The sequence below is a fragment of the Anolis sagrei genome, chromosome 2 (genome assembly GCF_037176765.1).
Source record: "Anolis sagrei isolate rAnoSag1 chromosome 2, rAnoSag1.mat, whole genome shotgun sequence".
Classification (NCBI taxonomy): Eukaryota; Metazoa; Chordata; class Lepidosauria; order Squamata; family Dactyloidae; genus Anolis; species Anolis sagrei.
The window spans coordinates 257,466,858-257,490,197 of record NC_090022.1 but is presented as its reverse complement, the minus strand read 5'-3'; the positions used below and the strand labels follow the sequence as shown (position 1 = coordinate 257,490,197).

General features: G+C 46.5%; 1 long non-coding RNA gene across 1 annotated transcript in view; it reads right to left on the bottom strand.

Annotated features, from left to right (window-relative positions):
* The window catches only part of LOC132767137 (uncharacterized), a 45,939-nt gene extending 24,034 nt beyond the window's left edge, over window positions 1-21,905 (bottom strand). The window contains exon 1 of the long non-coding RNA XR_010909339.1: window positions 21,764-21,905. This is a non-coding gene — a long non-coding RNA (uncharacterized lncRNA). The remainder of the gene's footprint in view (window positions 1-21,763) is intronic.
* Window positions 21,906-23,340: the final 1,435 nt, after the last annotated feature.

Below are 23,340 nucleotides of genomic sequence, written 5' to 3'. Positions count from 1 at the left end.
TCCATACATCTTTCCAAAATGCAAGACTCTGGGGGAAAGCAGGATGCTAGATAGACACGTCTTATTGGTTTATGGCCATCTCGAAACAGATTGACTTGTATGCGCATTGATTTTGGTGCGTTAGATTTCCAATGAAAGGACAGAAGAACTGCAGCTTGCTGGAACTACAGCAGGAAGGATTCATTCCAACGGGAGATAATATAGGTAGTGAATCTGGATCTTAAAGGCTCTCCAAATGACAAACTAATGGCTCTGGCACACTCAGGCTGAAAGAACGGAATATATGGCCTTTTGCCTGGCATATGGGTACCCTTCTCCTGAATGCATTTGTCAGGAGGATTTAAATTGTATTTACTTGTAAGGAAGTAGGAATTAGAGGCCAATAACGTTATCTTTTAATCAGTGGCTTAATTCCTATCACAGTGAAAGCAAAAGGAAAACTAATGAATGGCAGCAGTTGGTAAATCTTGTCCACAATGTATTTAATGAGAGGAAGTGTAGTTCATGGTTGAAATTGAGATGTCGTGGAAATTAGGTATTTTAGATTTTTTTTTTTTTTTTTTTTTTTTTTTTTTTTTTTTTTTTTTGCTGAGCAGCATATTAGCTGAAGAGAATAAAAGGCTGTGGTTGTGCTCAACCTGATCCTCAACTTATCTGTGACTTGCAGTGGCCATATGGCAGCCGTAGTGAGGAGGAAAGTGGTTTCATTTGAGGTGGGCTGTGGATAGGACATAAGTCTGCCTTCTCTACTACCTTCTAGGAACTGCAGAAAGCTGTTCGGGTTGCGCCTGGTTTTTAAACAAGGATAATATCAGAGCATCGCTCCCATTATGTATTTATTGCGCTTTAGGCATGCTGCAAGGTTAAGTGTATGTGGTATTCGCCTTAAACTTTCCACGTGTAAAGATTCATTCAGCCTTCGCCACAGGAGCTCTCACCTGAAAGGTTTGCAGGATAAGCAAATACGTTCCTAGCAAACTCTATATTTGTGAAATGGAGCTCTAACAAGGAAGCCCCGCGAGAAATTCGCACCACAAATCGAACTAACCTTATGCCCTACCAGGTCACCTTGAAGCCCCCCCCCCCCCGCCCCGCTTTGTTTTTGATCTTATCGTTTTCTATCCTACCCTTTTGAGTATTAACCAGTGAAAAGAAACAGAAAACAATGACTCAAGAAGTGACAAGTGGGTAGACTTATATATGGGCTCTGCCTGCTGAGACTCGTTACATGGAGAGAAGGGCCTATTGCATAACTCCATGGGAGTGGCCGACTTTGCAGCCATTTTCAAAAGACTTCCCCTCCCCCCTCCCTTTCAAGCAACTTTCAAGCATAGTCCCTCGAAGAAAATAAGACACTTTCCAAACTAAATTCTGCCCATACAATAAAACCAATGATACAATGATCTGGAATATTTAGGGCTGTGCCCGGACTCAACCACATTCATCTAAACGCACATTTCATTGGTGGGGAAAGCAGTCGAGTTTCTGATTTGCTTTTGAGTTGGAAACATCTTTGGCCTGTCACCTTGAGCAGGTTTTCCTTAAAAATCAGAAGGGAATCTGTATTCAGTATGTAAACAGATTGTGCATTAATGATTACCTGGAGCGTTTCGGTAGATAAGGCGAAAATATCTCTCTCCCAAGGGATTCATAGACCTCTCAACCAGACTGGCGACGTCCAGCCGTTCGGGTTTAGCATGCTAGGGACCCGCAAACGTCAACAGGCCAATATGTGGCTTGAGGGTCGGCTTGCAGATCCTCATCTGCTATGGGGGTTTCTCCAGACGCGAATCCTTCCAAGGCAGCTAAAAAGACTTCCCAACACACATCAAGACCCTTTTCTGGTTCGAATACAGGCGACACCGCGTTTCCTTTCCTACTAAGTGGATCAGCCAACCTCTCCAAAAAGCAAAAGCAGCGTAAAGTCTCAGGAAACACTCCTTTAAAGAGCAGCAATCCTCCTCTTCCTTCTCATGGTCAATATCCCTTTACCCTTCCCTGCCTGGCCTCTTTGAGTCCCCCGAAATTGGAAAAAAGGCGGGAGAAAAAGGCAGAAAAGAAATAAATAATGTTGGCCGACCAAAACAGCGCTCGAATTTCGCCCCGGATTTTTTCCCCCTTGGCCACCAAACACGTGCTGCCTTTGAGAGCAGAAGTGGTTCTCACGGCCCCAAATGGGGGCTGCCTGTCTTTTGTATCTGTTTGTTGTTGCTCGTTGGTTGGTTCAAACCAAAAGGAATAAAAAATTCTGTACCTTGGTGGTGGTGGTGGTATCATGACCATCACCATCGCCATTGCCATCATCATCATCATCATCCCCTTCATTGTAAGACATTACAGCCCGTTTAAGAATCCCAGAGGTAGTGGAGAAAGCACAACAATAAGAGGGGGCAAAGACAGTCGACTCTTAGTTAACCGAACTCTTAAGCAACCGCCAAAAATTTTAAAGAAATACTATTTTAAATGTTGAAAAAGTTGTTTTTATAATACAGTAAAGCGGTGTTGCATTAGGTTAAGTCTATCTTCATTTGCTTACTAATTACTGTACGGATATGAGTATCAAGTCCATACAGAGTATCAAGTCCATACAGTCTAATATTAGGCCTGTTTTTTACAGTTACTCCCAAGCAACCAGAAACGATCTTTATCCGGCACCTACCAATCCCCCCTGAGTGCCGGTTAACGGAGAGTCTACTGTCAGTTCAGGCAGCGGGAGGGAAGAGGCGGGAGAAGGAGAGAGCCCTTCCCTCGGCGCTTCCCGGCCCCTCTCCGGGGGCCCCTCTCCTCGCCCTCCTCACTCACCTCAGGCAGGTCCGAGCCTGGTCCCCGTTTGCCCGGCTCCCTCTCGGGCTGCTCGCCTCCCGGCGCCTCCTCTCCGCCGCTCCCCTCCCTCTCCTCCCCTCCCATCCCCCCGGCTCCAGCGCCAGAGAGAGAGAGAGAGAGTTTTCCTCCCTCAGAGAGAGCCCAGTGCGCGCGCGTTGGGTGTTTGGGGAGAGGAGTCGGGGGGAGGAGGAGGAGGAGGAATGGGAGTGGGCGAAGGAGGCAGGGGAGCGGAGCGGAGGGGAGGCGGCTCTGGGGCTGCCCCTCCGCGGGCTGCTGCTGCTGCTGCGACGTGACGGACCCCTCCTCCTCTTTCCTCCTTCCCTCCCCCCCTTCCCTCCTTCCCTATAAAATAACGCTCGCGGAAAAGGGGGGAGGGTTGAGAAGGAGAGGGGAAACCGGCCTCGACGCGCCTCGTTTGGCCCCAGTTGGGGGGAAAGAAAAGCGCGCGAAAGCTTGGGCGCTCTCCAGGCCAGAGCGGGCCTCGCTCTTCACCCCTTGAGTTTGAACCGACGCTTCCCAAAGTGGGCCACTGCTCTACACACACACATATGTACAGACCATATAATACTACTCCAGTTTGGTTGACTAGCGCCTCGTGGATCAGACGAAGGAGAAGAAGCCATTTCGTGTGTGTGTGTGTGTGTGTGTGTGTGTCAGAAGCGACTTGAGAAACTGCAAGTCGCTTCTAGAGTGAGAGAATTGGCCGTCTGCAAGGACGTTGCCCAGGGGACGCCTGGATGTTTTGATGTTTTTGCCATCTTTGTGGGAGGCTTCTCTTATGTCCCCGCATGGGGAGCTGGAGCTGACAGAGAGAGCTCAACCCGTTCTCCCGATTCAAACCGCTACAATCCTGCCGGCACAAGGGTTAACCCACTATGCCAGCCATGAAGGCTTGCTTTGGAGTCAAAGGCGTCTTTAGAATCGGGGTCTTCAAAACTAGGGTTGCTTGCCAACCTTCTCTCATCCGCTTCTCGCTTCTCACTTCTCGGGGTCTCTTTTCTCGGCCTCACTCTTTATGCAAACCCTGAATACACACACACACACACACACATACATACATACATACATACATCCCCCCTCTCTTTTAGAACGGCTCCTTTTAAACTTTTCTTTGTGAGGGAGATGTAAAACACACACGCACATTCCCTTAAGGCCCAAAGGACTGGAAAATCTCTTTTGCAGACAAAGGGGACATCCACATTGAGCATTTAATGCAGTTTCAAAGTGCTACTGAAGAAAGTGGGGAATCCTGGAACCGTTTTTGAGGCCCGGATGGGGATGACACGCACCACAAAGCACGGACGCCCGTTAAGGGCTTTCCTTCGCGCGCTTTTGTGGGCGTCTATTGTCTGGCTAGCTTCGAACTGCGTAAAATGGTTCATGTAGACGGGGCCAAGCCGAGCAGGTTTCCCCGTGGCCCCTCAGGTCAATCCTCGGCGCCGTTGGCGGTGCTTCTTTCCCTCCAGATCCCACGCGCACACCCCCCCCCCTCCCGCCCAAAGCGTCCTTCTGCCCAATTTGAGGCAAGAGACCAAACGCTCCTCAGATGAACCTGCTGCTCATCTGGTGGCGCGGCAACACTCCATTCTCCAGAAACGAGGGAGCGTCGAGCCCTTCGGACGTCCACACGCTCTCATTCCGGAGTTGTGGGGCGGTTTCCATTATTCTGACGGCGGGTCCAAAGATCAGAACCTAAACTACCTAATTGTAGCCAGAAACGGGGGGAAAGTGGGGTCACAATAGTCTCAAGTGTGGTTAGACTAGTCTCGTTCCCTCTGGACTCACCCTTTCAGGGCGCGTTTTAGTCCAGCCGGTCCTTTGCTCCCTCGTTTTCCTCTCAAGCCGACTGAACCTCGAAGTTTGTTCGCGTCTAAGGCTTTCTGGTTTCACTGGGTTGCTGTGACTTTCCCAGGCTGTATGGCCATGTTCCAGAAGCATTCTCTCCTGACGTTTCGCCCACATCTATGGCAGGCATCCTCAGAGGTTGTGAGATCTGTTGGAAACTAGGAAATTTGGGTTTATATATCTGTGGAAAGTCCAGTTTCAGTCCTCCCTCGCGTCGGACAGGAATGTCAGGGCGAAAGTAACTGAGGGGAAGCCAAAGGAAAGCCGCCAAAAGGCTCCGTGAACTAGGCCTCCGAAAGGGAAGCCTTTGGCGCTGGCGCTCATGAAGGACGAAGGAGCCCATTCCTTCCCCTTTGCTCCCATTGATTGGGGTCTATATGCACAATGCAACTTCCATTGTGTCCCTAAGATAGGATGGGGGTCTCCTACACCATAACGTCGCCTCTATCGCGATCCTAGACTCCATGGAAATATGTGGTAGGTCTGAACTCACGCAACTGACTCACGCAAGCCCTTCCGTTTTTGACGCTTCGAAAGAGGTTGAGGCGCTTCTGGTCTTGGCTGCCATCTTCTTTCTCGGCCTTACATTTCCTACATAGCCTTTCTCCATGCCCACCTTACACCCCAATAAGAGCGAGCCTAAGCCTTACTGAGAGAGCCTAAATCTCCCCCTCACTCCCTCAAGACTGAAATCCTGGAGCCATTCTTATGGCTCCCATTCCAAATGAGATCCGAGGAGACCCTTGTCCACCAAGGCTTCCTTCCCAGTGACTCCTGAGGGTTCATTGGGTGGTCAGATCAGAACGAAGGCCTTTGGACGCCCTCCCTCGCCTTCTCCGTTCACACGCGCCTTTGGGAAAGCAGGCGCACACCCGCTTTTGCCGGCTGCTGTAGTGTAGACACGCTAATTGCCTTTGGTTGATTTTCTGCCTGAGCTGCAAGTGAGCGGCGACGTTTCCGCAGAAGATTAATCAGCATTTAAAATAATAATACTAATACCTGAGCGCACACTCGCCCTTGGAATGGGTGGCTCAAACCTCCTTAGAAATTACCCCCCTTGTCTTTTTGTGTGTGTAATTGTGACATGTACCACAATCTGGCCGCAGTTTACACAAGATCCGATGCATCGGGATAATCCTTTTTGCTTTCTCTCTCTCTCCCCTCCCTTCCTCTCTCATATGCAAACTGATATATTGTTGATTTGTTTGTTTGCTTTTCGTGTCAGGAGCGACTTGAGAACCTGCAAGTCGCTCCTGGTGTGAGAGAATTGGCCGTCTGCAAGGACGTTGCCCAGGGGACGCCTGGATGTTTTGATGTTTTTACCATCTTTGTGAGAGGCTTCTCTCATGTCCCCTCATGGGGAGCTGGAGCTGACAGAAGGAGCTCATCCGCGCTCTCTCCAGATTCGAATCTCCGACCTGTCGGTCTTCAGTCCTACCGGCACAAGGGTTTAACCCATTGCGCCACCGGGGGCTTCATATTGATGGTATGTTGAAGCGAACCAGGAGCGAGATAGTGGCTGGCGTGGAAGTTATGTAAGCTGTGGCGTTTCCACGCCGGAGGGGCACCTAAAAAGAGATGTGAACGCGCTCGTGACGGCAGGGATGACGATGCGCTTTGCGTTCCCATCCTAAACATATTTACACGTGAACGTGGTGTGTGTGTGTGAGTGGGAGAGAGAGCGAGCTGGTGGTGAGTTTCGGTGGTGGATTTGGCTTGGCGTGAACGTGCTTAGCATCGCCGCCTTGTCATCTCTCGTTGATCTAGGGATGAATTAATGAATCTACCTAATTCGCAGCAGGCTGCCTTTCTCTCCAGTCCTAAACATAGCCAGGCTTGGAAGTCAAACTGGCTGAAACCAACAGTTCTGCGTGGAAAGGGTGGGATTACTGAGCCCGAGAAGCCTGCGAAGAAGGAAAGGAGAGAGAGACTTCCCCAACGCGGGGAAATAAAATGTTTTCCCCCTGGGTAGGCTTAGGAAAACAGAATAATTTAACAAAGACCGTTTATCACAAAGGTGTGATTGGCACTTCCGTCCGAAACACAATTGGAAGCCGTTGCTTTTGATCTCGAGTAATAGCGATATGATATTATTTGTTATATCTATTAAATCTATTATTTATATAGCGCTTTCTCATAATCCCCCAGCAGCCTCGGCATATATTAGCCAGACGAAGTTAATCACATGTTAAATTCCGTTGAGTTCAAAGGGAAAGAGGCGCAGCCTGGTGGTATGGAATTAAACAAAAAACCTGGGAAGTAAATCGTATTATATGCAGCGAGTTTTACGCCCAGATTGTGCCCCGGCTGCCAGGCGCCTTGGTTGAGGAATCCATCCATTGAGCTCAAGGGGACTTCATTGAAAGGAAACCCGCATAGGATTGGGCCATGTTAGGGAGGGAAGAGTCCAGTTTGGGCAGAACTGAGAATCAGGAGTCATTTTTCAATGTGAAAAAGCCAACCAAGGGGTCATATCCTGATTTGGACGGGTGCATTATTATTATTATTATTATTATTATTATTATTATTATTATTGTAATTATATTAAAACACAAGATGGAAACAATGCTGCTCTTTCCCTTGAGCTCGACACTGCCATATAATGCAGCTCAAACTGCATTATATGCCAGTGAAGACCCAGCCATGGCTCTGTTGTACTCAGCGTGGGAATGGGTCCCATTGAACACATAGAATCATAGAATCATAGCATTGGGAGAGACCTCATGGGCCATCCAGTCCAACCCCCTGCCAAGAAACAGGAAAATTGCATTCAAAGCATCCCGGCAGATGGTCATAAGGCCTCTGTTTAAAAGCTTCCACCACACTCCGGGGCAGAAAGTTCCACTGCTGAACACAATGGCACTTTCGTTTCTCCAAGCACAGGATTTTCCCCTGAAAGGGATATTCTGCAGAAGGTACCTCTCTATGATGTCCCCTAGATAGGTAGGCCTGAGGCAAAACCAGGGGAATCTGTTCCTATGCCTGTTTCCTCTGAAATAAACCCCGCTTGGGAGGTATCCAGTCCACAGTTAGTGTCTAAACGAGCGAAGCCAGTTGTGTTAGGTTGCTGTGAGTTTTCCGGGCTGTGTGGCCATGTTCGAGAAGCATTCTCTCCCGACGTTTCACTCACATCTATGGCAGGCATCTTCAGAGGTTGTGAAGTTTATTGGAAACTAGGCAAGTGGGGTTTATTTATCTGTGGAATGTCCAGGATGGGAGAAAGAACTCTTGCCTGTTTGACACAAGACTGAATGTTGCAATTCATCACCTTGATTAGCATTCAATAGCCTTTTAGCTACAAAGTTTGGCTGCTTAATGCCTGGGTGAATCCTTTGTTGGGAGGTCATTCGCTGGCCCTGATTGTTTCTTGTATGGAATTCTGCTGTTTTTGAGTGATGTGCTTTATTTACTGCCCTGATTTTAGAGGTTTGTTTTTTTTAAATGGTAGCCAGATTTTTCATGGTTTTCTCGATTAAAATTAACCAACTTGGACACAGTATATTATTTGAAATGCTGGTCCATTCTAACAACTACACAGAGAAGCCATTGAAATCCACAAGCATGTGGACAATTTCAACAGAAAGGAAGAAACCATGAAAATGAACAAAATGTGGCTACCAGTATTTTAAAAACTCTAAAATCAGGACAGCAAAGAAAGAACAACACTAAAAAAACCGGGAATTCCAGACAAGAAACAATCGGGGCCAGCTAATCGCCTCCCAACAAAGGATTCCCCCAGGCAGGAAGCAGCCACGCCTTGAAGCTGTAAGGCTATTCAGTGCTAATCAAGGCGATCAATTGCATCATTCACACATGCCTCAAGCAGACAAGAGTTTTTTCTCCCACCCTGGACATTCCATAGATACATAAACCCCGCTGCCTTGTTTCCAACACATCTCACAACCTCTGAGGATGCCTGTCATAGATGTGGGTGAAACGACAGGACAGAATACTTCTGGAACATGGTCATACAGTCTAGAAAGCTCACAGCAACCCAGTGATTCCAGCCATGACAGCCTTCGACAATCAGCTGGTTTGCCTAGAGATATCTGAAATGAATTGAAGACCTGAACCAGGATATTCCCAGGATTTTAAAGGCTGAGGTCCTCAAAAGGCTAATGCTGAACCTATACCGCCATATAATGTATTATCGACTACACCAGGCACGAACAAACTTCGGCTCTCCAGGTGTTTTGGATTTTAACTCCCATAATTTCTAACAACCTACAGGCTCACAAGCTCTGGGGATGCCTGCCATAGATGCAGGCGAAACGTCAGGAGAGAATGCTTCTGGAACATGGCCATATCGCCCGAAAAACCTACAGCAACCCATTGTGGGAGTTGAAGTCCATGGAGGGTCCACGTTTGCCCATACCTGGTATACATTCACTATATCATGCAGTTCCAAATGTCATTATCTGGCACTGTAGATCCCGCCTATATCTACCGCCATGATAAAGGGGATTCAATGGATGCCTCAAACAAGCGCCACCCTGAAAGAGCCTGTGCATTTCGTGCGGTTTGGGAATACAAATGCGCAGAGTCACAATTGAAGCGCAGAGGGTCCTCCCACGATCTACCACAACCCCTTCCAGCCAACCTTTCCGCTTAATCCGATTAGCGCCCTAATCCGAGGCATATTGACTCAGATTCTAAATCTGAGAAGAAAAATCGAGGGATTTCAGCGGACTCCTCCTTCCAAATAATCGGGTTTAGACCGCAAATTGGGGAGGGGAAAGTAGAGTCTGGAGAGAGGCGTCACAGAGACCATCCACACAGCCATATAACCCAGAACATCAAGGAAGAAATCCCACAATATCTGCTTTGAACCGGAATATCTGAGTCCACACTGACATATATCCCAGATCAAAGCAGAAAATTGGGGGGGGGGGTCAGTTGTGTGGAAGGGGCCACAGTTCTAGTCCTGGATGTGGATGGAAATGATTCCTTTTTCATGGGGCCTCCTTTCGAGTCATTACTCAGGTTCGGGACAGGTCTGTTCTCTTTCTGTGGCCACCCCAGCATCTCGATGGGCACCTCATCAGATCTTTCTGGGTTGTTAATGTTTGATTCTGTGCTATAGGAAGGATTTCAGCCTTGTCTAGGAAGCAACATCCTATTCAGTCAGAGGGACTTCCTGAGAAGCGAAGAACTGCACCCTGCCAACAGAAAGGCTTGGGAAGACGGAAAGGTAAATGCACCGACACCCATCTCGAAATGAACACGTGCCCTCTTTTTATTCGAGATAAATCACCTTGGTTGGTATCCATCTTGCTGCTCTTAATGCCAGATATTGCTGACCACGATCTTGTCTGGAAAGCAGTTGAATCTTGCAGGAATAACACAGGCTACTTTCATAACTATTGTGTCCCTCCGCCTATCAATCGCGCTAGAGAATGAATCCACTTTAAATCCGGTTCCTGCCTCCTGCAGAATTCTGGGGTTTGTAGTTTAGGGAGGAGCCTTTAACAGCCTCATTAAACTACAAACCACAGAATTCTGCAGGAGGCAGAAACCGGATTTAAAGTGGATTCATTCTCCAGTGTGATGAAGTGGTCAGTCCTGTTTTTGGGATTTCCAGGAGTATCTGAGAGTCAAGGTTTCTGGACCAAACAGTTCTGCGTATATTCGCACAAGCTTTCAATTGAAGAACAACTTCCATTAAATTTAGCTCGTAAAAGTTTATAATCCCATTCATTTCAGAAGGCTTCAAGGGTGAAGAGAGAAGCACCTGGTTTGGTGTTGAGTCAACTCAAGCAAGATCAATGGAGAAGTTGTATTGTCGAAGGCTTTCATGGCCGGAATCCCTGGGTTGTTGTAGGTTTTTTCGGGCCATATGGCTATGTTCTAGAGGTATTCTCTCCTGACGTTTCGTCTGCATCTATGGCAGCCATCCTCAGAGGTTGTGAGGATCTCACAAGCTCTGAGGATGCCTGCCATAGATGCAGACGAAACGTCGGGAGAATGCTTCTGGGACATGGCCATACAGCCCGGAAAACTCAAAACAAACCAGCTTTCCCAAGTGTTGGGAGGCTGAGAATGTTATTTCTAGGGGTCAGAGCTGAAGTGCACAAGAAGTGAGAGTAAAACAAAAAAACTTTGCATTGAAGAGTAAGGCTAGGTTATTAATGTTTATCTACTCTGAGGATGCCTGCAATAGATGTAGGCGAAACTTCAGGAGAGAATGCTTCTAGAATGCTTCCATACAGCCCGAAAAACCTACAACAATCCAATGGAGAAGTTACTGTGTAGTAACCCTATTCCTTCCAATAGATGTTGTGTTGCCTTCTGCTTCTCCTCTTCTGCACGACTTGGCTAGAGCTCACTATGATGCTATAACAGATTGGACTTTATGCAAAGCGTACTTAATTATTTTTTAAAAATCTAATGATATATTATCTACCATTACGATCATTTAAACATGGTCTTCATAATTTAAAGTTTTTATGCCCAAACTAAACTGGGACATCATTTAAATTGCATGATAAGGGCCAGATTTTGAGTAAATTAAAACAAAAAAAAATCAACTCTGAGAGTTAAGGCTGTGACTAAAAAAGAAAAAAAAACTCCTGGAGAACAATCCTTTGCATATTGTTTTATAATGTGCCTTAATCTGAAACATGTAAAATTTAGCCTATTATTATTGAAACCCCGGGAATTAGCAGAGTAATTTTTATTTCTATTGTCCATAAAATTGCCAAATGACTAAATTAACTGACTTCATACTGTGGACCATCAATTGCATGGTACTTCATTCAGGATATATTTCGCAATGGCATTCTTCTTCTTCTTCTTTTTTTTTTTCAAGTGTCCTCATTCTGAAACGTTTTTTTCCCAGTCTCAACTTTTGTAGTGGCCAGAAAATATAATAACAAAACACCACCCCATTGGACAGGGAATGGCAGAAGCTTAGATGTGATTCTGTAGGAAAACAAGCTGATTCACATGATAACTCCAAGCAACATGTCTGTTTACTGAAGACAGAAGAGGTTTTTGTGTGTGTTAAGAATCAGCCATTTAACTTTTTGAAGCATCCACGCAACCCAAGCAGGCTAAATCCCATTACTTCTGACTCCCATTATTCCTGGTTTCCGGCACAATCCTAAATTACCTTCTCAAGATCTTTATAAGTAAGATCTATTGAGTTCAACCATCCCTCATCTCAGAAAAGTCTAAATAAGGTGGAGCTTTATAGGATTTCCGCCTTTGATTGTTTTCCCTCTAACCCCATACCAAGGCCTATTGAACTCAACAGGATTTACTTTTGCATAAGCATAGCTGGAATTGCTGGAGGCATTTGCTGAACTCCATCTTCAACAGCACCCTGAGAATCCTCAACATTGCTCCTCCTAAACAGACCTACTACAATGCGGCCTGTACCTACACTTACCTATATCTTCACGTCATTTAAGCAGGGATGCCAAGGAAGAGATACTTCCGGATTGAAATCAGTTCAACCCGCTTCTAAATAAACTTGTCCGACTTCCAGGCTAACCAGACTTGTGACACACTGAAAGAGGAAACTGAGTACGAGTTAGCCACCCTCTAGGTGAACGGGTTAAAAAAACACCTTCACTACATTCCACAGATATATAAACCTCACTTGCCTAGTTTCCAACAGACATCTCAACCTCTGAGGATGCCTACCAAAGATGTGGGCGAAACGTCAGGAGAGAATGCTTCTGGAACACGGCCATACAGCCCGGAAAACTCACAGCAACCCAGTAATTGCGGCCACGAAATTCGACAACACCTTCATTGCAGTTCAGTGATAGTGAAGGTTTCTTGTTTTGCTAATTTTACTACATAATTGGAGCTGGATCTACACTGCCACATAATACAGCTTGAACTGCATTATATGTTCATTGTAGGGCCATATAATGTAGTTCAATGCAGGTCAAACTGCATTATATGGCAATGCAGATCCAGGCTTACTTAGAACCTGTGTGTGTGTATACATGCCTTCATGCTCTCCCATGGATTTCATAGGGTTTTCTTAGGCAAGGAATACTCAGAAGTGGTTTGCTCACTGGACTCCATAGACAATACCTCCCTTCCATAACTTCTGTGCCCCGCTGCTTCCAATTATATGTTTAGGAGTCCGCCATGAAACAAACTGTGGATAATATTTTGTTTAAAAAACAAGAGAGGGACGCAGTGTTTTCAAAATGAGGGCAATGAATAAATAGAAGGTTAAAATTGGCTTTATAAACTCCAGAAAGTTATCTTGGGTAACCTCTCTGAAATGAGCGAGCCTTACCTATAGATTCCAGGTGTCAAAGACACTACTACTATGACACACAAGTTCCTTCCTTCCTTCTTTCCTCCCTCCCTTTTCTCCTTTTCTCCTTCCTTCCCCTTCCCCTCTTCCTCCCTCCCCCCTCCCCTCCTTTTTTCTCTTTCCCCCTTCCTTCTCTCCTTCCCCTCCCTCTGTTTCCCCCTTCCTTCTCTCCTCCCTCCCTTCCTTCTCTCTTTCCCTTCTCCTCCCCTTCCCCTCTTCCTCCCTCCCTCCCCTCCTTCTTTATCTCTTCCCCCCTTCCTTCTCTTCTTCCCCTCCCTCGCCTTCCTTCTCTCTTTCCTCCCTCCATTCTTCCTTCCTTCCTTCCTTCCTTTCTTCCTTCCTTCCTCCCTTCCTCATTTGTTTCCCTCTTTCCTTCCCTCCCTACCTGCTTCCTTCTCTCTCCCCCCTTCCTTCCTTCGTTCCTTCCTTCCTTCCTTCCTCACTTGCTTCTCTCCTTCCTTCCCTCCTTCCTCGCTTCCTTCCCTCCTTCCCCTCTTCCTTCTTCCTTCCCCTTCCCATCTTCCTTCCTTCCTTCCCTCCCTCCCTCCTTCCCTTCTTCCACCCTTCTTTCTCTCCTTTCTTCCCTCCTTCCCCGCTGCCTTCTCTCCTTCCCTCCCTCTCACCCTTCCCTCCCTCCCTCCTTCTCCCCTTCCCTTCCTTCCTTCCTTCCTTCCTTCCTTCCGTGAAAGGTTCCCTTGCAAGGTGCCCGTAGCAGCTTCATAGATTGATATTTCAGGATTTCCTTGGGAGGGTTCCCCCTTTTAGCGGCAGCAACACAGGACTCGATCAAGCGCAAAAGCCGTGTTTTCAAGTCCACTTGATTTCAATGGGGCTGATTTCCTATGAAAATTGGAGCGGCTTTAAAGCTGGTCGGCTGGACTCTGTGTCCTATCAATATGAATTACAAGATTTCTGAGCATTACCAGCTTTGGGAGATTGGGATGAGTGGAAGACTTTTTGAATTTTCCCCCTTTTCCCCCTCTGGAGGAGAGGGTTGATCAGTTAATCTGTATCTCTTTCTCCATTTCTATTATGGCCCTTCCACACAGCCATATAACCCAGAATATCAAGATAGAAATCCCCCAATATCTGCTTTGAACTGGGTTATCTGAATCCACGCTGTCACATATTCCAATTCAAAACAGAAAATTTGGGATTTTTTTCCAGCTGTATGGAAGGGGCCTTATTCTGCAACCTTTCAAAAACATCCCTGTAGAGCCGGTCCTCCGTATCCACGGATTCCACCATCCACGGCTTAATTTTAAAAACATATCCAGAAACTGAGATTTTGCAATGTTAGATAAAGGACATTCTTTCTACAATGGGAATTGGGAATCCACTGAATTTGTTAATCACGAGGATCCTGGAACTAAACCCCAGCGGATAAGGAAGACCTGTTATAACACCAGGTTCTTGAGAAGGTGTGTTTTCTCCACATTTATCCCTTCAGAATTTTTTTTTTGCATCGGGAGTAATGGATGAACAATTTATGAATAAACAAAACCATGGTTTATGACGTGTTGGTGTTTTTTTTTTTTTTATGTCAAGGCTGCTGTCCTAGCCCCCACTCCTCGCCAAGAGGGCGAGACTTGAGAGTGACCTCACAACCTCAGAAGATGCCTGCCATAGATGCAGGCGAAACGTCAGGAGAGAATGCTTCTGGAACATGGCCATACAGCTCGGAAAACTCGCAACAACCCTTTAGAATGAATGTTCGGAGTGAAAATGTCTAGGGACAGAGGGATCCCGATAGAACTTTCCATCCCCTTTCTTCCGTTTTGATTTGCCCAAAACTTCCACGTGACCTTGCTCCTCATCTCCTCCCGCCCAAGTCTCCACGTCTTTTATAACTGTGGTTTTCTGTTTTCCTCGAAACCGGGACCATTCTTCAAAGAACATACAGAGGGAACATGTTTTTATAGTGTGGAGCTGGGTACCTTTGACTATTTAAGGCTGTAAACATTGTTATTCCCTCGCTCCCATTGCCTGAAGGCTACACCCCCTGCCTAATGTTTGAGAAGGGATTCAGGCAAGAAAGAGGCCACTACAAATAGGTCCCTAAAAACCCATCACTGACTTCCACAGGCATGGCAAGCCCCTGGAAACGAGATTGAATCCAGGGCGACTGACTGGTTTATTGCATACCTATAATAGGCATTGGCAAACTTGGGCCCTCCAGGTGTTTTCAACTCCAACTCCCACCATTCCTAACAACCTCAGGCCCTTTCCTCCCCCCTCCCCCCCAGCTGCTTAAGGCTGTTAGGAATGGAGTTGGAGTTCAAAACACCTGGCGGGCCCAAGTTTGCCCACAAGTCGTTCTGAGCAATGGACTACCTCAAGGTGAAACTTCCACAGGGTTCTCTTGGCAACATTTACTCAAAGAGGTTTGGCCTTCCTCTGAGGCTAAGACAGTGTGACTTGCACAAGGTCACTCAGTAGTAAGAGGGGGTGTGAAGCCAGTTCTCCAGAGCTCAAAGCACTACACTACACACACTCTAAAACCTATTTGTGTGTGTATTTATTTGTTGGGTTTCATCCCTAGACTGCACAAGTTCCTTGTGTCATCAAGTTTCCAGTCCTCAAAGAGTAGCTAGGCTGGAGACAGAGCAAAGCTGAGGAACTCCTTTCCCCACCTTGCATGTTTCCCAAAAGGGCTTTGTCTCTCCACTTCCTGCTAGCCTGTGAAGCCTTCCACACAGCCATATAACCAAGAATATCAAGGCAGAAAATTCCACAATATCTACTTTGAACTGGGTTATCTGAGTCCACACTGTCATATATTCCAGTTCAAAGCAGATAATGTGGGATTTTATTCAGCAGTGTGGAAGAGCCCACGCCCTGCCCCCCCATGACACAGGAATGGAATTCTGTGAGGGAACTTCCTCTGTAAGTTTTATTGCCCTGGGTTGACCATGTGGTCTCCACCATTGCTCTCTTCTGCCTTTTCTTTCTACCTATGGAGGATGCACCTTTTGCCTCTGTCTAGGCAAAATATAGCTGTATGGACTTTTCACCCTTTTACCTTTTATTAAGCTAGTTAGTTCCAAGACATTTTCTATCAAGAATGTATTTCTTTTACTTCAATAAATATTTTGGAACCTTCTGACTCTGCAATCCTAAGCCATTCTGAAGAATAGAAGCTCACCACATGTAAGTTTCTGCTGGTTATGAAGTTTACTTCTGTACTCTGCTATATTTATGGTAGAATCACCCCAACTGAGGGTTGTTTTTGAGCCTAACAACTCAGACTCCCCAACACTATTTCGGATTAGGCCTTATAAATCGTGACCTTCAGTGTGACGAGTCCTTCAGTGTGACCCAATACTATTTCGGACCAGGTCTTATAAATCGTGGCCTTCAGTGTGACAGGAGTCCTTCAGTGTGAAGGATTCAACTCGCCTTTTTTTCCTTTGGAGAGGTGGGATGTTGAGCCTATAATGATGACAATGGGAGGAGTATCCACACTGTAGAATGAATGCACTTAATTCCATGGCATTGTGGGGATTGTAGTTTTACCAGGGTTTCAGCCAAATAGTGCTGACAACTTCCTGCAGAATTCTGGGGTTTGTAGTTTAGTGATGTTGTTAAAGCCTTCTCCCTAAACTACAAACCCCAGAATTCTCCAGAAGGCAGGAACCAGATTTTTAGTGGATTTTTTTCTCTAGTGTGATAAGAAGCGCCAAGGACACGGACGCCTGCAGAACTGCAGTGCCAAACTAATTAGGACTCCAATTTAGTTTCCTCCCTCAAACGGCTTTACACGGATCATATGGAGCTGATCCGGGAGCCCCTTCGAGGTAAGTGATCAGTGTCGATGTGCCCTCAGTAAAGAGGGAGGCAATGGCCACTCCGTGAATAAATCTTGCCAAGGATCCCATGATGGGCTCACCTTAAAGTGGGTGTGAATCGCAAGCGACTTGAAGGCACACCACGACCACAAACATCTTCAATCGGGATGTGGATCCGCTCCAATCCTGACATTGGGCAAACTACAGGGTAGTTCTTTCTGGAGGTGCCAGACTCAAACCAGCACCAGAGAAAGATGTTCGATGTGCAATATCTTTGAGGGGGTCAAGGCGGGACTGGGGTGTGTGTGTGGTTTCTGGCTGGCCTGATAACCCCAAAGCAGGGGGCAAAAACAATGGAGTGGGTGGCAGTTCCTTCCCATACTTGCCAGCACACCATTTTCGCAGATCACTGAATGCCTAAGGTGAAGGTAAGGCCTCTCTTCTGGCGAAGGAGTCTCGCGCATCCCGTGTGCAATGGAGGAGGATACCACAAGCCTCTGGCTTTGTCTTCCTAAAGAAAGGGCCAGAAGATAACAGGGCTTGTATTCATACGGCTGTAGTGTCTAGATCCAGGGAAGCCATAGTCCCACTCTATTCTACTTTGGTCAGACCTCACCTGGAATACTGTATCCAGCTCTGGGCACCACAGTTCAAGCTGGAAAGTGTCCAGAGAAGGGTGATCTGAAAACCAGCCCCGGTCATGTTTAGCTTGGAGAAGAGAAGGCTGAGAGGGAACATGACAGCCATGTTTGCAATCTTTGAAAGGGTGGACTATTGAGGAGGGGGTGAGCCTCTTTTCTGCTGCTCTAGAGACCAGAAGAGCAATGGATTCAAATGGCAAGAACAGAGATTCCACTTAAACACTGGGGAAAACTTCCTGACAGTGGAATATTCTGCCTCGGAGTGTGGTGGTGTCTCCTTTGTTGGGTCTCATCCCTGGACTGCACAAGTCTCTTATGTCATCAAGTTTCCAGACTTCAATGAGTAGCTAGACTAGAGACAGGATTAAGCTGGGGGATTACTTTCCCCACTTTCCCATGCATGTTTCCCAAAAGGGCTTTGTCTTCATTCCTCCTGCTAGTCACTCCCCCCACCCCTTGATGATATAGGAATGGAATTCTGTGAGGGAACTTCCTCTTTAAGTTTTATGTATTTATTTATTTATGACATTTATATGCCGCCCTTCTCACCCCAAGGGGACTCAGAGTGGCTTACAAGGTATATGTACATACAATATATTATATTATTAACATAGTACAATATTGTAATATTATTAGTAATATTACATGTAATATAAATATATAATTATAATATCATATTATTATTATTAGTATTATATTGCATTTGTTGTTGTTCATTCGTTCAGTCGTTACATTATAATATCACACACACACATATATACATACAATATATTATATTATATTATATTATATTATAAGAATAACACAGGAGACAAGGTGGAACTGTCCCCTGGCCCCCTCTCTCTTCACTGGCCCACAGCAGCAATTGGTGCTGGCGGGAGGGGTCCCCGACTGATGACATATGCAGGGGACCAGATGTAACTTTATTGCCCTGAGCTGGCCATGTGGACATCTTCCATTGTCTCTTCTGCCTTTCTTCCTTACAGTGAGGAAGCATTTTGCCTCTCTCTAGGCAAAAAAGACATGCATGACCCTTAAAAAAACTTTTTACCTTTTACCTCTTTAGAAGATGACATTTAATAAGCTAGTTAGTTCCAAGACCTTTTCTATCAAGAATGTATTTCTTTTACTTCAATAAATATTTTGGAACCTAAAGTTCTGACTCTGCAATTCTGTGAATAGAAGCTAATCCCAGTTTCACCACAAGTAAGTTTCTTCTGGTTATGAAGTTTAGGTCAGATACTTTGCTATATTTATGGTGGAATCACCACAACTGAGAGTCATTTTTGAGCCGAACAGCTCAGAATCCGCAACAAAGGGTTATGGGTCCAGCATGCTTCTGCTGCATCACTCCAGCTAAGACTCCCCAATATCCTTTTCTGGAGGTCTTTAAGTAGAGGCTGGATGGTCATCTGTAGAGAGTGCTTTGATTATATTTTCCTGCATTGTAAGGGGCTGGACTGGATGGCCCCTGTGATCTCTTCCAACGCTATGATTCTACCATTCTAGGCAGTCAGCTAAGTAAGACCTTGTAGGTCATCCAAACCCTGGGCGCTAAGAGCCAGCGTGGTGTGAACATTACAGCCACCCTGATAAGGTCGCCATAGGTCAGAAACGATTTGATGGCACTCAACAAGTGGGGAAAGTATCCATGTTTGTGGTGACCTCAGGCACCAATGATCCCTCAGGTCATTATCATGGGGGGGGGGGGGGGGGGGGGAGGCTGCAGCGAAGTACTACTTACTCCCCTTCCATTGTCTTGTGCAGATGATTACATAGGAAATCCTGAACCAGCTTGAAGCCCAGATGGTGATGGGCAAAGCAGAGTATTGATGATCATTAAGGGTATTCTTTTGTTGCTTTTCAAACCGGTTTAGCACACTTTTGTGTATGAAATGGTCATGGTAGAGGGAAGCCAGGCAGGATTCCTTCCCCAGGGCTCATCTACACTGACCATTTGGGTCGGTGTAGCGCAGGCTTGGGCAAACTTGGGCCCTCCGGGTGTTTTGGACTTCAACTCCCACAAGTCCTAACAGCCTTAGGACAAGTCCCACTCAGCCGCTTAAGCGGAAAAGAAAATGGAAAAGAAAAAAGGAAGGGGGGTGAGGAGGAAAAGGAAGGGGCCTGAGGCTGTTAGGACATGTGGGAGTTGAAGTCCAAATCACCCGGAGGGCCCAAGTTTGCCCAGGGTTGGTGTAGAGGCAGATCATTGGGTTACTCGTCGTCTCCAGATCCTCCCTCCCTCCTTCCTGGAGGGGCCTTCTAGTTCCCCCTCCCAGAATCCACCCAGCTTAATTCCCTTTAGCTTCCCAAATCGGACAAGACCGGTATTGAAAGCCAGATTAGAGCACAAGCGTGCGCGGGAGACCACTGGCTTGACATTTTGACCTTGGGCTTTTTGAGGAGAGATGGGAGGAGGCCGAAGGGGCTCCTCCGAGCCCTCCCGCTGCCGGCTGCGGCCTCTGGGCCTGGTCCTGTTGCTCTCCCTCCGGGTCCTTTCCTTGCGAGCCGCAGGTCAAGGTCAATGAACTGAGGAGGGCCGGCAATTGACCCCGCCGCCCCGCCCCGCCGCCCGCCGAGGCCTCGGCGCTGTGATGGATTCCCCCTTAATAGCCGCCCCGCCGCCTGCCTGGGAAACAGAAGGGCCCCAGGGAAAGCCACGCCAGCCAGGCCCTTCGGATGGACAGGAGCATCCGCGTGGAGCACGGCCAAGAGGGGCCCGTTTACACTGACCGCTCAATGCAGGTCGAAGCTAGTTTCCTACAAAAGCACATGAAAGACAGACCTTGTGCTCTGTGGTTTGTGTAAGACATCACCATCGGGGCCTCAAACTGGATCCAGGATTTCCTATGTCATCATTTGCACAGCAGAACCACTTTTTTGACTTGGTATAGATGTGTGTACGTTGGTATGCCTTCAAACCTCCTAAACCATGCATTTCCTAGGGTTTCTTAGGCAACTGGAAGTGACCTTTCCAGTTGCTCCCTCCCAAAGATGGCCTACAGGACATTCGCTGGCAGCCTCCCACCCAGTAATTTATTTATTTACTTCATTTTGATCCTGCTTTTCTCCTGCTATAGGGACTCAAAGGCAGCTAACAGTACACAGGACACAAAACCATTAAAACAGTGCAAATGCATTAAAATATTAACATAAAAATGTTTCATATCATGGAACATAAGAAATTAATATCTACTTTTAATATTTTAAATATCACATATTTGAATAATGCTTTTGTAAAATAAAATATTATAATAATATTTGTAAAACTAATATTTACACATAATATTTTAATAATACTTCAACAATACTTTTAATATTAATGTTAAAATTAATGTTTTAATATTTTAAATATTACAAGCAGGGACAGGGCCACCCTGGTCTCTCTGGGGAGGAGATTCCAGAGTCTGGGAGCAGACACCAAAAAGGCCTCCTTTCCCCTTCTTTCCCCAAAATGACCTTGAGAATGTGTTGGGACAGAAAGAAGGCCCTCCTCAGGTGATGGTCGAGTTCTAACAGGCTCAGACAGAGCCTAACCAGGGCTGACCCTGCTTAGCTTCTAAGACCAGACAGAATCTGGAGCCAAGGGGAGAAGCAGAAGAGAACATCCCCTTCAAAGGAGAAGACCTCCAGCTGACCCCTGTCTTAAAGGACAGATAAAGGGCGACCCCCTTCCCTTCAGAAATGGTCATTCCTCCACCCAGTAAGAAGAAAGGATCCCCACCCATAAATAACTAAATATACCCATCTCCCTACCTCTCCTTGCACTTCATTAAGCTTCCTGTAATTCAGAGCTGGTCGCTCAAAATGTCACACCATATTTTGAGAAGTTACTCCATTCTACGACTTCAATGGATGTTGCTAGAAAGGCGGGGGGGGGGGGGCTATATATCGTCTGTTTTAATGAAATCCTGCATCTCAGTATAAGACGACCCCCACCCCATTTGAAAAAGAGAGAGCGCAGAAACATGGTGACAGGCTTCAACCCCTAATTAAATCCGACCAGTTCTGTTTATAGGCAGATTAAAACAAACAGGCGATCAAGAGTCGAAATGTAAATGTGGAGGGAGGGAGGCCCTGCTGGCTTCCATAGATGAGCAAATGGGAATCAAGCCCACCTGAGGCCTAGCTAGATCATATCTGGTGTTTTATATGTTTGAAGCACACCTGATTTTGGGTATAATTCAGACCTCGCTTACTTTAATGTGCCCCAACTTGGTCAATTTGTGAGTTCTTTTTGTAAGGGGTGGGGATGACAAAATACAAGGTCAAAGCTGACTAGTATCTTCTATTTACATACCCACCCCCTCCAGTCCCTCGCCTGCTTTCTATACACAAGCTGAAATAAAACCCTCCCAAAGTTAACAAGAAGGATAGAACTGTACCTTGGTGACTCTCAGGCGTTGCTCTCTCGTTTTGTGAAGGAGGACCGGAGGATTTGTTTGGTGGCATTGGGAAATAAGTGTGCGTGGGTTTTTTTCTCTCTCTTTGTTCTACACAAACCCGGCCTTTCCAGCGCGCCGAGGAACGTCGCTTGATAGACTACAGCGTTAATTAATACTGTGCTAATTTGAGTTAAGAGGGAAGGGAGGGGAGGAAGGGGGCCTCAGGGCCGGGAGACTGTGATGGGACAGTGACCTCTAGTGGCCAAATGGCGCCATGCAGGGAAGACGAAGCCAGGCGAAGCTTCCGAGCATTTCATAAACTTTCCTTTCCGGAGTTCTCGAAATCCGGCCTCGAAAAGGCTCCTTAGCATTGATTTGCAGGACGTGAGCATATGTTTTTTGATAGCTGGGGTGGAGGGAAGCAGGATATGATCAATCCAGGCAATTTTTGGAAATTTTCCTCAATGAACGTGAGAGAAATGGACAGCAGTTTCAGCCCAAAGTTGGTCTCAATATATACAAATATAAATAGGTTGTTGTGAGTTTTCTGAGCTGTATGGCCATGTTCCAGAAGCATTCTCTCCTGACGTTTCACCTGCATCGATGGCAGGCCTCCTCAGGGTTGTGAGAACCTCTGAGGAGGCCTGCCATCGATGCAGCCGAAACGTCAGGAGAGAATGCTTTTATAACATGGCATTTTCCGGGCTGTATGGCCATGTTTCTGAAGCATTTTTTTCTGACGTTTCGCCTGCATCTATGGCAGGCATCCCAAGAGGTTCTCACAATCTCTGAGGATGCCTGCCATAAATGTAGGCGAAAGGTCAGGAGAGAATGCTGCTGAAACATGGAGTTTTCTGGGCTGAATGGCCATGTTCCAGAAGCATTCTCTCCTGACATTGCATCTGCATCTATGGCAGACATCCCCAGAGGTTCTCACAACCACTGAGGATGCCTGCCATAGATGCAGGCGAAACGTCAGAAGAGAATGCTTCTGGAACATGGAGTTATCCGGGCTGAATTGCCATGTTTCTGAAGCATTCTCTCCTGACATTTCGCCTGCATCGATGGCAGGCATCCCCAGACGTTCTCACAATGAGGATGCCTGCCATACATGCAGGCGAAACGTCAGGAGAGAATGCTTCTGGAACACGGTCATTCAGCCCGGAAAACTCTCAGCAACCAGTGATTCCGGCCACGAAAGCCTTCGACAATACAAATATATATGTTTCGGGATGAAGAAGGGTAGGCAGGAATATAATCATAGCCCGAGACTAGACTCTTTAGAATAACTTTATTCTCATTGTAAAATATGAAACCCATTCCCTGGAAGCAAGTCCCACTTACACAGTCGGGCTTCCTACCAGTCAACAACGTGCTTTTTTACTTGACCCTTTGATTCCAGGCAGGAAATTTAGTGCTTGGAAGCAATTTCCACAAACGCAGTTTGAGTTTTCACCCGCCCTCCAACCCGTCCTTTCTACATGTAGAATGAATGCAGTTTCACGCCACTTTCATTGGCTCAGTGCTATGGACTCGTTGGAGTTTCCTGAGCCACTTGCACTATTTGGCCAGGAAGG